Source organism: Danio aesculapii, chromosome 6 (genome assembly GCF_903798145.1).
Source record: "Danio aesculapii chromosome 6, fDanAes4.1, whole genome shotgun sequence".
In the NCBI taxonomy this organism is placed as follows: Eukaryota; Metazoa; Chordata; class Actinopteri; order Cypriniformes; family Danionidae; genus Danio; species Danio aesculapii.
The window spans coordinates 46,196,133-46,211,249 of NC_079440.1; the positions used below are offsets into that span (position 1 = coordinate 46,196,133).

The following is a 15,117-nucleotide window of genomic DNA, read 5'->3' on the forward strand; positions in this document are numbered from 1 at the left end:
GCTGCAGGCCCAGTGTAAATGTATGTATGTGTGTTTGTGTGTGTGTGTCCGGCCCTGTGGATGGCAGTCAATAAGCAGATGCTTGGAAAAAGAAAAACATCACACAGTGCTTCCATTTCCATGGCCGTCGGGGTGGTCTTGAACTATGTGTGTGTCTGTCGGGCTGTTGTTAATTGCACAGCCACAAATAAGCAACTGGCCAAAACATGATTCGATCTGCTCTCAATTCACTAAACAGCATTTTTCTGCCCAACTGACTGATGGCCAATCATACAATTACAATAATTTGTCTGTCTGCATAATTTTATTGCTCAAGGGTTATGCATCAAAGTTCAACGTTGTCACAGATGTTACTTCTAGAACGAAAACAAACCAATTACACAAATAAAAAGTCTTCATATGGTAAGTGCGTGAAGCTAAAAAATGAATAGGAATAGAATAGCACATGTTTAATTTGGGGAGAATTTTAGACGTTCAAACTGAAATATATGTAATGTTTATATATTTTTTAAATATTAACTGTAATTAATGAATAGAAATACTGATTCAACAGAATTACAAAAGTTGTGTTACTTTAATACAATTCAATAGGTGTATTAGCACTAAACATAGATGTGTTTTAATTATTTGAAAAGAAGCAACATTATTGTATTTGCAGCATAAATCTTGGCCAAAATATGGGTCTTCAAACATTGTGTAGGACACATGCATTGAAAATTTAACCAGATTTTGGTAAAACAAAACAAAAATCTGAAAAATGAGTTTTGTGTAATAACAATGAAATGACAAGAAGAAAGTACTGAACTACTGACAGGCATTTAATACTTTATATAAAAGGTTTTTTTGGTGACGACAGCTTAAAGATGTCTCTCATATGGAGAATGGAGAATTCAAGTCAGGTGATTGGCTGGGCCATTCTACAGCTTGATTTTCTTTCTCTGAAAGCATTTGAAAGTTTCCTTGGCTGTTTTGGATCATTGTCTTGCTGAAATGTCCACACTGGTTTCATCTTCATGTAGATGTTGGACTGAAGCAGCTAATATTCAATTACACTGATGAAGGGCAGAGGGTTGCTGAAGAACTACTGAGAGATTTCAGCTGTTGTCTGAGCTTTCACTGCCTTTCTACTTCTCTTTATTCATGTTCATCATACTTTTTTTCCTGCATAATTTCATTTTATTACGCATGAATTCATTTTTAAACCAATTGATTTTGTTTTCTTAGCATATATGGATTTCTTTCGTTGTTACCAACATCTGGATAAATTTCAAGTCAACAGCACATTTAGAAATAGGTTTTCTAAGAAAAGAGGTGACGTGCTGAAAACTTGTTTCCTCTACTGCAAGTCTGTCAATCCTAAATCAAAAGTCACTTTCCATTTAACTTTTAGCATTTAATCTGCTGTAAATCAGAAAAAAATGATGTTATAGAGATCTCATCTTGTGATTTTGTCCTCCTATAGGATAAAACTTAAATATGATGAGCACCAAGGTACAATCTAATACTTCTCTCAATCCTTTCACAATCAGATGAACGAGGAACATCATCGTCAGCAAAACGAGATGTTAATCGCTGATGGTGGAAATAGGTTGAGACATCTTAATCTAGTCTAACTCATGTGCAAGTGTATGCTGAGACTTTCCAAAGTTTATTATCCACGAAAGATGATGAGGACATGGTAACAACCGTTTTATTGTTGCATTAAACTAACTCTGGGGAAAAAAACAGTAAGATGACCTCTCTCTATTTTTGCAACCATTCATGCCTCCATACAAACTCATGTATGCATATACGTTTGAAGTGTCAGACATAAAGAGTGCATTTTAAATTAAATAAATAAACATTTAAGTAATATAATTACATTTTACTTATTGATGGATTGATTGATGTTCGGTGACCTTGTCAATGATCCAAAGTCACCAAAAATGACTCATATTTTGGTCTGTCCCTGATACAGATCTTTCACAAGAATTCAAAAAACCTGTAATATAGCACGTGAGTCATAAGTACCATGCTTCTGATACTTTCACCTTTCCTTGTGACTTTTTGAAACTCGAAACCGTCTTGTGAACAATCAGCATGGGAAAGAAGAAATAAAGTCACACAAGTTTGGAACGACATATAGGAGTAGTATTGCTCCTTTAAACAAGATAACGCATGGATGAACGATCCCAGAGCACAACCAGTGGGCAAATGTGCCATCAGCAGTTGTGCGAGTCAAATGAGGAAAGAAGATAAAAAGACTAAGAGAGAGATGGAGAAAGAGAGACCCCTAAGTGCTTTCTCTCACTGGCACAGAACAATGATTCACGCCATTGCCCGCTGTATCCCACAAATGAGGCATTACGTACAGCTACGGCTACCGTTACTGCAGGAAATGCATCCTCTCAACACTCATTTCATTCCCAGCCTTCTGTTTTCCTCTATTCATCCTCCACTTCACACTGTATCAGAGCTGGCGGAGGGTCTCCTGCCACGACGGGCTGCAAAATAACAACTGTCACCTTCAGCACAATTCATTAAAGCAATTTAATGCTGCCGCCTTCCAATGTAATTTTTATAATTGAAATTTAATTCTCCTACGATATTACAGGCTTTTTTTTTGAGAAGGAAGGGGGTTAATTGACATTTGTGGTAATTAATTGCTAGGCGGAGGGATGTTTATGTGGCGAAGTTAAAAACAAAAAGTGACGTGGAGAGCAGAGAAGAAGGGAGACGTGCTGAGATGGTCTCATCATCACGGCCTTCCCTCCTGCGGATGAAAGGAAAGGCGAGGGATGGAGGGATGGAAGGAGCGACTTTGCTTCGCAGTCGGGGATTTAATTGCGCAAGGATTCCATTACCTCGGCACAAATGTCACGTTTGCTTCTGATCGGGGGCAAAGGCGGGGACTGGCATCTTGCCAGGTCTACAGTGCAGAAAATGGTCTGTCGGTCGCAAATGTACAAGAACGACGCTGAAAAAGTGAAGACAGGAAGACGAGAGTATGACAGCAAAGCAAAAGTGTGAAGGGACAGTGACACGAAAAGTGGGTCAAAGGCAAATGGGCAGAAGTATCAACATTTGCGTACAGAGAACAAAACCAGGCCAGATAAAAAAAGATCTTAAGAATTTTGGGGTTTCAGGATTACTCTTCTAGTACACAAGAAAGAAAAGATCTCTTTAATGTCTCTTTAATGTTTTTTTTTCTCCTAGATAGCAATAAGAATAAACTGAGACTTACTGAAGCATCCTATACTCAGATTTTTATGATTTTTTTACAAAATCAAATAATGACTGTGCTTAATTTGGTCAGATGCCCACCTCTAAAACAGCAATAAGATTAAAAGTATCGTGTCAGTATCGTATCACAGTATCAGATTTCTTACCACATGATTACTGTGGCTAACAAATTCTAAAACAAAATTACATATTGTGAAATCTACAATAAAAATAATAATTAATGAATGAAACAAAATAAGGGTGACACAGTGGCTCAGTGGTTAGCACTGTCACCTCACAGCAAGAAGGTTGCTAGTTCAAGTCCCAACTGGGCCAGTTGGCATTTCTGTGTAGAGTTTGCATGTTCTCACAGTGTTCACATGGGTTTCCTCCAGGTGCTCCTGTTTTCCCCACAGTCCAAGACATGCGCTGTAGGGGAATTGAATGAACTAAATTGGAAATAAACATGCGGCAGGTTGCTGCTCCATAATGCTGCTAGATTATTAGTCAGTCATATTACTGCATGTATAATATTTACTTTGAACCATCATGGTTTCTTACATATTGTCAAAATCCTAATCAATACAATAATGATATTTTATTTTTTAAACATAACATCTATTTTTAATACTGGTATATCTCTCACCCTAATGGTAATGGAGATAATAATAATACTAATATTTGTCCTGAAAAAATAAACTACAGAAGTTACTTCACATACATAAATTTTTTCACAAAAAGTGGACCATTTTGCAGTTATTAACCTCAATTTCTACTTAATTATTGTACATTTTAAGCACTATTTTTTAGCTGAATTAGCTTCTTGGATTCTTATCATAACCACACTTTTTGTTGTACCAAAAATATTTCCTAAATATTTAGAATAAAGAAATATAACAAATATTTGTCATTAGAAAGACACGTTTTTAAATTAAAAACTAGCCTAGTATAATTTACTAAGCAAAAAACAAACTGGCTAGCACATTCAACTTTCTTCAGTCAGAATTTGGCCATTTGAATAATAAAAAAGCTGAAATATAATAATAATAATAATAATAATAATAATAATAATAATAATAATAACAATAATAATAATAATAATAATAATAATAATAATTTAGAGCTTCACAATTTTTCTAGTCTCTTTTGTAAAAGTGTTTCAGGAATAAGGTCCAAGATTTCTAGAATAAAAGTAACGTGTCAAATGTTTTCTATTTTTAAAACAATACAATAGTGAAAAGTGACTTTGCTTATGTCAGATGTTTTCTTGCACAGCAGGATGCTGGACTCTTGAATAATAATTGTTTGCATTGGCCAAAACGGATGAACTGAAGTCACACCAGGACTCCGCTTGGTCTTAAAGCCTTTTTCGATGGGTTATTTTTACTATTTATATATAACCCGACCAGATTTCTTGCAGTGTGGGAATAAATTTCCAAATAAAGCGCGGGAGTGGTCGGTAACTCAGGTGTAATGAGAGAGAGCGTCCCGCACAGATCAATACGAACAAGAAAAACAGGTGACCGCGAACCTAAGGTCGCATATACAGTATTCAGTTTCTGATTGGATTAGACACAGCCAACAGTTTGGTGACGCTGTCTGAGCCTTACATCATCAATTTTTTATTATGCACGGTAATACCGGATACCGAGGTAAAATAGGGAGGAGTCTTGACTTATCAAAATTTGGATACCGCCCAAGCCTAATGTCAACAACATTTTAATTAAATAAGTGAAAAAGCAACTCTAAAAAAAACTTTAAAATAGCGTAAAAGAAAAAAAAAAAAATCTCTGGTTGAAACTAGACCCAGATGCATACTGTACATCCTTATTACTGCTATGCAAATATAGCACAGCAAAAAATACTGCAAAGTTTCAAGGAAAAATATTCTGAAAGTAACATACCAGAGTCACTTGTTTGGAGGAGACTGGCCTTCCATTGTTCCAATCAGAATTCAGAGAAGGGACCAAAGGGGTGGAACCATTGGACGTGCCACAGCCAGTTCAATCTGAAATACAAAATGAGTAAAAACACAAAGACACACACACAAGTGCGTATTAACATCAGCAAAATTACAAACAGGAATTGATACCATTCTCTAAAGGTGGGGGAACTCCCTTAAATTCACTCAACCCACATAAACCTGGATGATGACTCAAACGAGAAAGGAAAACGGCAAAAACGTGATGAAATCAGACCACAAATGCTTAATTTGGTGACAAATTAATTCCAGAAGTGACCTAAATGCATCTTAACGCATTTTCAGATTTTTAACAGACAAGCATTTCTGACACTTGTGATATTTACATGGAGCATCTGATAATCAGCTCCAATCTGCATTGCTGTTCTGATGAATGACACTGACTGGAGGGACGACTCATTTAAAGAAACACTGCGACCACACACACACTACTTAGAGTGAATTCTCTGGAACGCTTTGTCAGATCCCGTAAGTCGGTGACACGTAGCTTTGGCCAATCAGCATCAGTGGAGGTGATTTGCGTAGTAAAAATGCTTATTGCAGAGGTCAGCATTTACCCCAGTGTCTTCTCATTAAAAGCGACAGTGAGGCAAAAAGAGAGTGTGAAAGCAAAAAGGAGGGGGTAAAAGAATGCTAGAAGGTGAGAAAAAAAAAAAGAAAACAGAAAGCGACGAAAATGGAGAGGAGTGCCTGTCCTCGGAAACCCGACACAGGTCCTCGTGGTGGCATTTTGAGGGCAAATTGTTTGACTTGTCTTATTCAACTGATTTTTTGAGGGCATTCAAATTAGCCGATATCATGAATACTGCCACAATTTTAACATACTTGTTTTATTTTTATATACATTTTCTAAACGATAATGACACACTGATTACTTGTGACACAATGAGAAAACAAAGAAAGATATCTCAATAGTAACTAAACATGAAAATACTGTTTTCATATTTTGTATGTTTTAGGTTAAGCAAGAATTTACTACTCTGTGATATATACAGTTAGTCAGAATTTTTAGCCCCCTGTTTATTTTTTATTTACATATAAAATAATTTAAATATTTTTTTTATAAAATTACAATTTAAAAAATAATTAAATTAAATTAAATTAAATTAAATTAAATTAAATTAAATTAAATTAAATTAAATTAAATTAAATTATGGGTTAAGAATGTATGGATTGGTCAACTGTATAACTATAAATGTAATTGCAGAAAATAATTACCGATATTAGAAAATATTAAAGATACAACTATTTTGAAAAATACAGTAAAAGATGTTCACAAAAAGTGTATTGTACCAAACGATTAATTTAAATATAGTGCTTAAGCACACTGAATATAAAGTGGGACCGCACACTGTTTTACAGTGCAGTTTGGTATGCGTACACTATGCACTTATTACAGTCACAACACAAAGCGGGTAATAACAAGGTACTATCCCTAAACCTACATCTAAACCTAATCTTAACCCATGTAGTTACATCATATTAAACAGCATTCTCTAAGGCATGTTAGGTACACATTAAATACAGGCAGACTGTAAAATAAAGTGCAACCCACATTTTTATGGATAAAATAAAATGTGGACTAAAATATTAAAAGCTACAATAATAGATGATAAATAAATTCTTTTTTTTTTTTTTTGTTTTAGATACAATAATTTAACAAAAATCTGTATTTAATCTCACAGTATAGAGTTGAATTAAAACTTATTAACCCTCCTGTGAATTTTGATTTCTTTTTCAAATATTTCCCAAATAATGTAAATAAGGAATTTCTTTACAGTACTTCCTATAATATTTTTTTCTTCTGGAGAAAGTCTTTTGTTTTATTTAGGCAAGAATAACAGCAGTTTTAATTTTTTAAACCATTTTAATATTATTAGCCCCCTTAAGCACTATATTTTTTAAATTGTCTACAGAACAATCCACTGTTATACAAAGACTTGTCTAATTAACCTAATTAAGCAAGTTAAGTCTTTAAATTAAGCACTTTAAGCTGAATACTAGTATGTTGAAAATTTCTAGTAAAATATTATGTAGTGTCATGTTAAAGATAAAAGAAATCAGTTATTAGAAATGAGTTATTAAAACTATTATGTTTAGAAATGTGTTAAAAAAATCTTTCCTATAAACAGAAATTTTGGAAAAAGTATCTAGTGGGACTAATAATTCAGGAGGGCTAATAATTCTGACTTCAACAGTGTATTAAATAAATAAAGAGGTCATTAGGTTAAATAAAAACTCTTCAGTACATATCCAAATCATGCCTGTGCCCTGCTAAAGTGCCACATATTCAGTCTGTCCCCACCAGACTCGATAAAAGTCAACCCTGGCATTACAGCTTCATCTCCATGTAATTCCTGTGTGTGGAATTGAGCTAGCGCTAACCCCCTTAGCTGGCCACATTCCTCTATTCCGCATCGGGCGCTTCAGATAAGCGCCGCTCTGATTAGCCGCCCGCGTTCTTGTCATTGCTGCAGAAAATACACGATCCCAAAAGACCCTCTGCCCCCTCGCCGGTATTTATGACTCTCACATCACTGAACTCCAAAAATAGAGAGTTTAAAAGGGGCAACAGGAAATTACTACAGGTAAAAAGTGAAAGAAAGACAGAGTGAGAGAGGGAAAGATGAGTACTGTAGTGTTTGAAGCGGGGCAGGTGAAAGTGAAGAAAAGGTGAAAGCTACTCCAATATAGAGATGGATCATCCAAATCTCACTGAAAGAGAGGACCTGACAAAAAGAAATCAGACAAGCGTTGTCAGCTTTACCAGCAGGAAGGAGACAAAGGAAAAAAAATCAAATGTGATCTTGTTGTGTGCAAATATTATTACTGTTTATATGTTACATATAATATTATAATATTACATATACAGTAACAGTAAATATTCTTACTGTTTTAATCTTTTTTTAGTTGAATCAATCTCATTGATCAAACATTAACTGAGCTTTGTAGCTTAAAACAGGGGTCCTCAACCACCAGGCCGTGGAGCGGTACCGGTCTGTGGATCAATTGGTACCGGGCTGCACAAGAAATCATTAATTATTTTTGTCTCATTTATTATCTGAGTCTCAATGATCTTTTATTTTGAAATTTTTTTTTATTTAGAAAAATGACCGTATTTTCTTGCTTTTATCTTAGGGCGTACTCACACAATGTACAGTTGCCTTGAACCAGGTCAAAGCACGCTTGTCCCCCCCTCCCGTTTCCCCAGACAGCCCACATTCACATTACATTCGAGCCTGGGCACGCTTACAACGATGATGCGCTGTTCAGTAGGTGCTTTCGCTCAGCACAGTGAGATTTCTTTAGTTATATCGTTTAAGTGGTTTGATTTATTTGACTGCGTGTGACTGCATTTCGCAAAACAGATCAGCCACTTTTGACGCTCATAAACAATCATAAAGTCCTCGTGCTGCTGGAATTAGGAGGTTTGCTGAAGGTGCAGCTGCCATGCAGTGAGGGGTTTGCGGCTTTAATAAACTACGACAGTTTACGTTCATTGAACAGTAAGAATGATTAATAAATCCATATGAAACAGCCCCTTAAAAGTCATGTTTCGCTTTCAGTTTCGGGCTCAGGTGCATTTTGCACTCATACACAAGCCTACCGCGCCAAAGCCCAAGTGATATGCACTCTGGCACACCTCTTCCAACCAGGCCAGGGCCGGCCAAGTGAACCGTGCCTGAGCCCGATTCAGAGCACTCACACTTCTCAAACGATCAGGGAAACGGGCCTGGGCATGATTCGAATAGCATAGTGTGAGTACGCCCTCAGTCACTTGAGTGCTCAAACTTAACCCACAAGCAGCAAAATGAGTAAGAAACAGACATCTTTGGAAAGTTTTTTTTGAAAAAGCCCAGTGAAAGACCCGTGAACTGCCAGGGAATGGATTCAAAACCCATTTGTCAACAAATCAGGTAATTCCAGCAAGAAAGTCAACTGCTGGAGATTTCAAATTATGGGGGCCTTTTAGGGGCTGTTCGCACATCACGTCTTTTCTAGAGTTCGCGCAAGTTCGTTATTTCCAATGGAGGTGTGCGGCTTGTGCAAAAGCAGCGTGATAATAGTGCACCACGAGTCATGTGACAAGAACTGACCGTTCAACTTGTATGGAATATACACATTTCGGCAGACTACTTATCTCAGACAAACAGAAGACACCCAAACACTGCAGTGCTTTGTAATTTTCTCCATAAATAAAACTTGTCATCCTCTGAGAAAACGGTTGATGGTTGCCTAGCAACTTACAAACCTCCGCCCCCAGTCCGTGGTAAAATTGTCAAGTGTTGACTGGTCCATGGTGATAAAAAGGTTGAGGACCACTGGCTTAAAATATTTAGTTGAAACCTGATTAACATTTAAAAAGTAGTTAAAACATAAAAACATTAAAAGGTCATGATGTTTTGTCATATTTTTTACATTTATACATACAGTTGAAGTCAAATTATAAGCCCTCCAGTAAATTTGTTTTTCTGTTTTAAATATGCTTTAATAAATTATTAAAGATGTTTAACAGAGCAAGAAATTTTTCACAGTACTTCCTATAATATTTTTTCTTCTGGAGAAAGTCTTATTTGTTTTATTTCGGGTTGAATAAAAGCAGGGTTTTTCTATAAACATTTTATGGTCAAAGTTATAAGCCCACTTAAGTTATATTTTTTTCGACAATCTACAGAACAAACCACCGTTATACAATAAGTTGCCTAGTTACCCTAAACTGCCTAGTTATCATAATTAAGCCTTTAATTGTCACTTTAAGCTGAATACTAGTATTTTGAAGAATAGCTAGTAAAATATTATTTACTGTCATCATGGAAAAGATAAAAGAAATCAGTTATTAGAAATGAGTTATTAAAACTATTAGGTTTAGAAATGTGTTGAAAAATAATATTCTTTCTGTTAAACAGAAATTGGGGGAAAACTACAGGGGGGCTAATAATTTAGGAGGGCTAATAATTCAACTGTAAATACATATATAAATATATTTATATACTATCATTATGCAAAAAAAAGTGCACCATTGCAAATGGATGCTCAATATATAAATGAGTAACCTCTAAGCAATAACATGATCCTCTGGCCACAAAAGAACTTGCTCAGGTTTGACGCAGCTCCTTTTTTTTTTTTTGGGTGGCATTCCAGCTGCTCAACACAACACCCCTCGGCATCTCCAACATGTGGTTTTAATCCACCCATTTCACACAAATTGCCAGCCCTGTCAGTCTTCGAAAGAAACCAGCTACCAGCCACTTTAGAGTATTTTGATAATTGCCACTTATTTGTGTGTCAAGTTTCCCCACATAGAGACTAGTGAAAAATACTCTATGAGCAATTCACCTACCTAATATTTTATAAATATTTTATAAATTGATTTAATGAATGATTCAATGACTTGTTTTGTTATTTACTGAATGATTCTGTTTAGGTCATTTTGCTGAGTGAATGATTCAAAGCTTCACTTCCTCAATGAAGTTATGTTTTTACAAATCAACGGGATAAATTAATCAATGACCTCTTTATTTTTTTATTACTGGATGAATCTGTTTCAGCAAATTGGCTGAAAGAATGATTCATTGGCTCGCACTTTTTTTCTTTTCTTTTTTGCAGTTCTTAATCAGTGTGTTTAAGAGAATTGACTCAATGAGTGAATCATTGACTCATGCAAAGACAGCCAGGTTTTCTAAAACGATTTGTTTTTATAAATAAAAAAAAAGAATGAATTATGACAAATCACACTGTTTTGACACTAATCTACATAAACTCATAAATATGTGACTGAAAACTTTATTCCAATTTGCAAGAACTGTTTGAGAACAATGAGTCCTCTCAGGAAGCGATTCGTTCATTTAAGCAAGTGCACATTTGTGCAGGTGGAGTAGAAGATTTGTTCCTTTTTTGAGTGTTCTATCGGGTTTGGGTTGTTCTTTCATCACGTGAAAGACAGAAGCCAATTATATGCAGTGAGAGCCAGAAAAAGATTTGATCCGTTCATCTCTCGAGTCCTCGGTTTGAGTCCTTCATTCATCACGTGAAAGACAGAAGCCAATCATAAGCAGTCAGAGCCAGAAAAAGATTTCATCTGTTCATCTCTCGAGTCCTCGGTTTGAGTCCTTCATTCATCACGTGAAAGACAGAAGCCAATCAAATGGAGTCAGAGCCGGAAAAAGATTTGATCCTTTCATTTCTCGAGTCCTCGGTTTGAGTCGTTCGTTCATCATGTGAAAGACAGAAGCCAATCATGTGCAGTCTGAGCCAGAAAAAGATTTGATCTGTTCATCTCTCGAGTCATCTCTCTTTACATGCCGTTATGTGATGAACGAACGACTCAAAAACTAAGACTCAAAAGGTGAACTAATCATGGCTCCTTTCGACTCAGTTATGACTTGTTTGTAGTGTGATCAACGTTTGGTGTAGTTGTAGATGAGCTTGGAAGCAATTCATAACATTTTAATAATATTTCGGCAAAACGAACAAAATGACTCTGAAAAAAGATTCGTTCACCTCGCTGAACGAGACTCAGGTGTCCGAGTCAATAAAACTATCCAAAATTCTCATCACTAGTATAATTTCAATATTTTAGAATCAGAATCATTATTTTTAAATTGTATATTAAAACACACACACACACACACGCACACACACACACACACACACACACACACACACACACACACACACACACACACACACACACACACACACACACACACACACACACACACACACACACACACACACACACACACACACATACACATACTGGAAAATCATCTCTCCTCAACGTTTCATCAGCCATAGTGCAAAATGACCATGCAGCAATAAAGAAGTGTGAATCCCGAATCTGGACTTGATCCTCAAGACAATGACCTACCCAAGATGGGACAATTTAAGGGAGTGGTCTGCCTGCGGCGGTCTCCCTTTTGACCTGGCAGCACGGAAAGAGCCGGAGGAGATGGGGATGATTTAGAGCTCTTCTCTTAGACGTGCTGACAAGGTTAGAGGGTCAACACAGACATTAACAGGTCAGTGTGTGGCCCACTTGGGGACAATTACTCCTGGCCGCGGCTAAGTGGACACTTGATTGAACACGACAGTGCTGGGAATGCGCCATCCCTATAGATAACAATTCTAAGGACCATTTAGGATAAAAAGCCCTTGTGATATGCGCCTTTATAGCCCAAATTCATCTTTCTTTGCGCTTTTAAAAAAGAATGCTGGCAGTGTGATCGAGGGTTATTCTCTGGGCAGGAGGAAGAGAAACATTAGAGAGAGCTCGCATCCTTTGATGCTTTCAGAGAGATCACACAAGAGCAAATACAAGGTGAGGGGGTTGCTGGAGAAATCTGTGAGATGCTTTATCTCAGTTTAGAAGATTGTTTCCTTTATCATGCTGAGCCTGTTAATATCTGTTTTGATTGTTTTGTTTGGGTTTATAGTCGATTACAAGCTGCGATATAATTAAATTCCAAAAGAGAATCTGCAGCATTTACAATTTGATGATTGAGGTAATATGCACATCCAATTATTGCTGTTATTTGTAAGGTGCTAAAACAATCATTTTTACTGCCTGAATGAAAAACCCACTTAGCTTGACTTTTACACACTGGCAGCATACAGTATAAAGGAGCAATTGCAAAATTTTATCCAAATGGATGGATTCAAACCTCTCTCCACTGCAGTATGTTTAAAAATCCATGCTTTGTTTCCACAGGTTTACTGCCCACTTTAGAATAGTAGGGTGGCTTCAAGCCTAATTTTAATATCTCACCAATGTTTTAAAGGATCAAAATACTTTACAAAAAGAAAATTCAAGAAACCATACTTTAAATAAAGTATATATTTAAACCTTGGAGATTTGCATTTAATTCATAAATGAAATTGTATTAATTGCAAGGTTCGCACACAATAACATGAATTTCATTCATTCATTTTCCTTCAGCTCAGGCCCCGTTTACACTAATACATTTTAGTTTTAAAACGCCGTTTTAGAATGAAAACGATCCACGTCCACACTGGTGCTTCATCTAGCATTACTGAACAGCTCTCCGTCCACACTACACTGCTGAAAACACTCTGGCATGTGCTGACAGTTCATTAGAACTGTTCATTGGATTTCATCTAACTATAGTTGTTAAACGTAATATTTAATTCATCTCGTCTCTATCTAATGGTCTTAAAGATAAGTTTATTTATTAATTTATGTAACCACATACTGTACACTGATTCTGCATATTTGACTGATTGCTTGCCTTTATTTCCTATATTGTATACACTTATTGTATGTTATACTTTTATAATGGCCATTGTTGAATATTAAAACTGATATTCAGCAAATAAAGGGTATGTTTCGCATTTTTCAATGAAAATGAAAAGAGGCAGTTATGTTATAGGCTTAGTTTTGTTTTAAATATGGGTACTGTGAAGATAACGATCATATAAATATGCAGCTAGACGATGCCTCAACATTTTAGTGTCTGTTAAGTTGTTAATATCAAACTGAAAATAGGCAGTTCCTTATATCATGTTTTCATTTTAATGCTAAGACAGTGAAACAATGTAGCCAGGGTGATGCGAATTAGGTTATAAAAGTACACTGTTTTTACCCAATGTGTCCTTGGGACTTTGTTGTCCATATCAAACTTGTGAAGTCTGAACTTAAGAAAAGGGTGCAAGACTGAACTTTGTGCACTTAATATTGAGGGAAAAGCCCCAACTAGATGTGAATGTCTGCAACCATGCCTCCATTTTCAGATGTCCATTTTCCCCCATCCACACTGACATGGAGGACCAACGCTTTTATAAATGAAAACGACCTCTTCAGTGTTTTCAAAAAGCTTTATTTTCAGGGCCCAAAAAACTCCAGGTTAGTGTGGACGGAAGGTGCAAGCGTAGCAAAACTTAAAACTAAAACGTATTAGTGTAAACAGGGCCTTAGTCTCTATTTCAGAGGTCGCCACAGCAGAATGAACCACCAGCTATTCCAGCATATGTTTTACGCAGCAGATGCCCTTCCAGCCACAACCCAGTATTGGGTTTTATTCCTAAAACAAGTCACTTGCAATTCTAATTTATTTTCTGTAACTGGCCTTCGAAGACCCATCACAAATTTGTATAATGTCCACTTATAGTTCATTAGCTATCTATAATCAACGTCTACATTTTTGAATTGACACTTAAGTTGGATTTGTAGGGGGTTTTATTTGGCTGCAATGTTGCCACAGGCACTTATGAATATCTGGCCCCAATGAGCAAACCCTTATTAACGCTAATGTAGAAGAATTAAGCAGCTATGCTTGCACTGGAGGTTTGTGTTGATCAACTAGTTTTCAGATGATTCATCATTGGACTTAGGGAAATTAGAGAAACTGTAAAATTAGGTCATGCTAAATGTATATTTTGAGAAAAGGAAAGTGTGTTTTCTTCACATTGTAATCATGAACAGCTACTGTAGGATCATTAAGTAGCTTTAAACTAGCATTATTTTTAAATTAAGTAAAATGTCTCAATTTAACTTTGAAATCTACATACCAAGGTTGTGTACAGTTCAATGCAACTAAAAAAAACTTTATTTTTCTCACTATAACATTACCAAACACAACAGGTTGCCATTTGGGAAAAAATGTGATATGCACTTTCTTACAGGGTGAGAGTGTTTAGTAAAAACAAGCAAAATGAAAACAAGGTCTTTGGGTTGGTGTAAGCTGAGCCTGTATAGTGAAGGTTTCAGGGCAATGGACTGTTGGCTTGTTTACTTAAGTCTTGGCAGCAGAAAATCATCTCCACATTGTCCTGCTCCTGCTGTTGGCCTGGGCAGCATCGATTGCAGCTGTAGAACGTTAGAGAGATGCAGAGGACACAGTTCACTTAAGCCGGGGCGCACACTGTATGAGTTCTGCCACGATTTTGCTGTTGAGACCAATTTTGAGAATCATAAG

General features: G+C 36.3%; 1 protein-coding gene across 3 annotated transcripts in view; it reads right to left on the bottom strand.

Annotated features, from left to right (window-relative positions):
• The window catches only part of foxp1b (forkhead box P1b), a 287,035-nt gene that overhangs the window by 257,015 nt on the left and 14,903 nt on the right, over window positions 1-15,117 (bottom strand). For all 3 annotated transcript variants that reach the window (XM_056460382.1, XM_056460381.1, XM_056460375.1), the window contains exon 3: window positions 5,106-5,209. The gene's annotated coding sequence lies outside the window, so the exon portion shown is untranslated. The remainder of the gene's footprint in view (window positions 1-5,105; window positions 5,210-15,117) is intronic.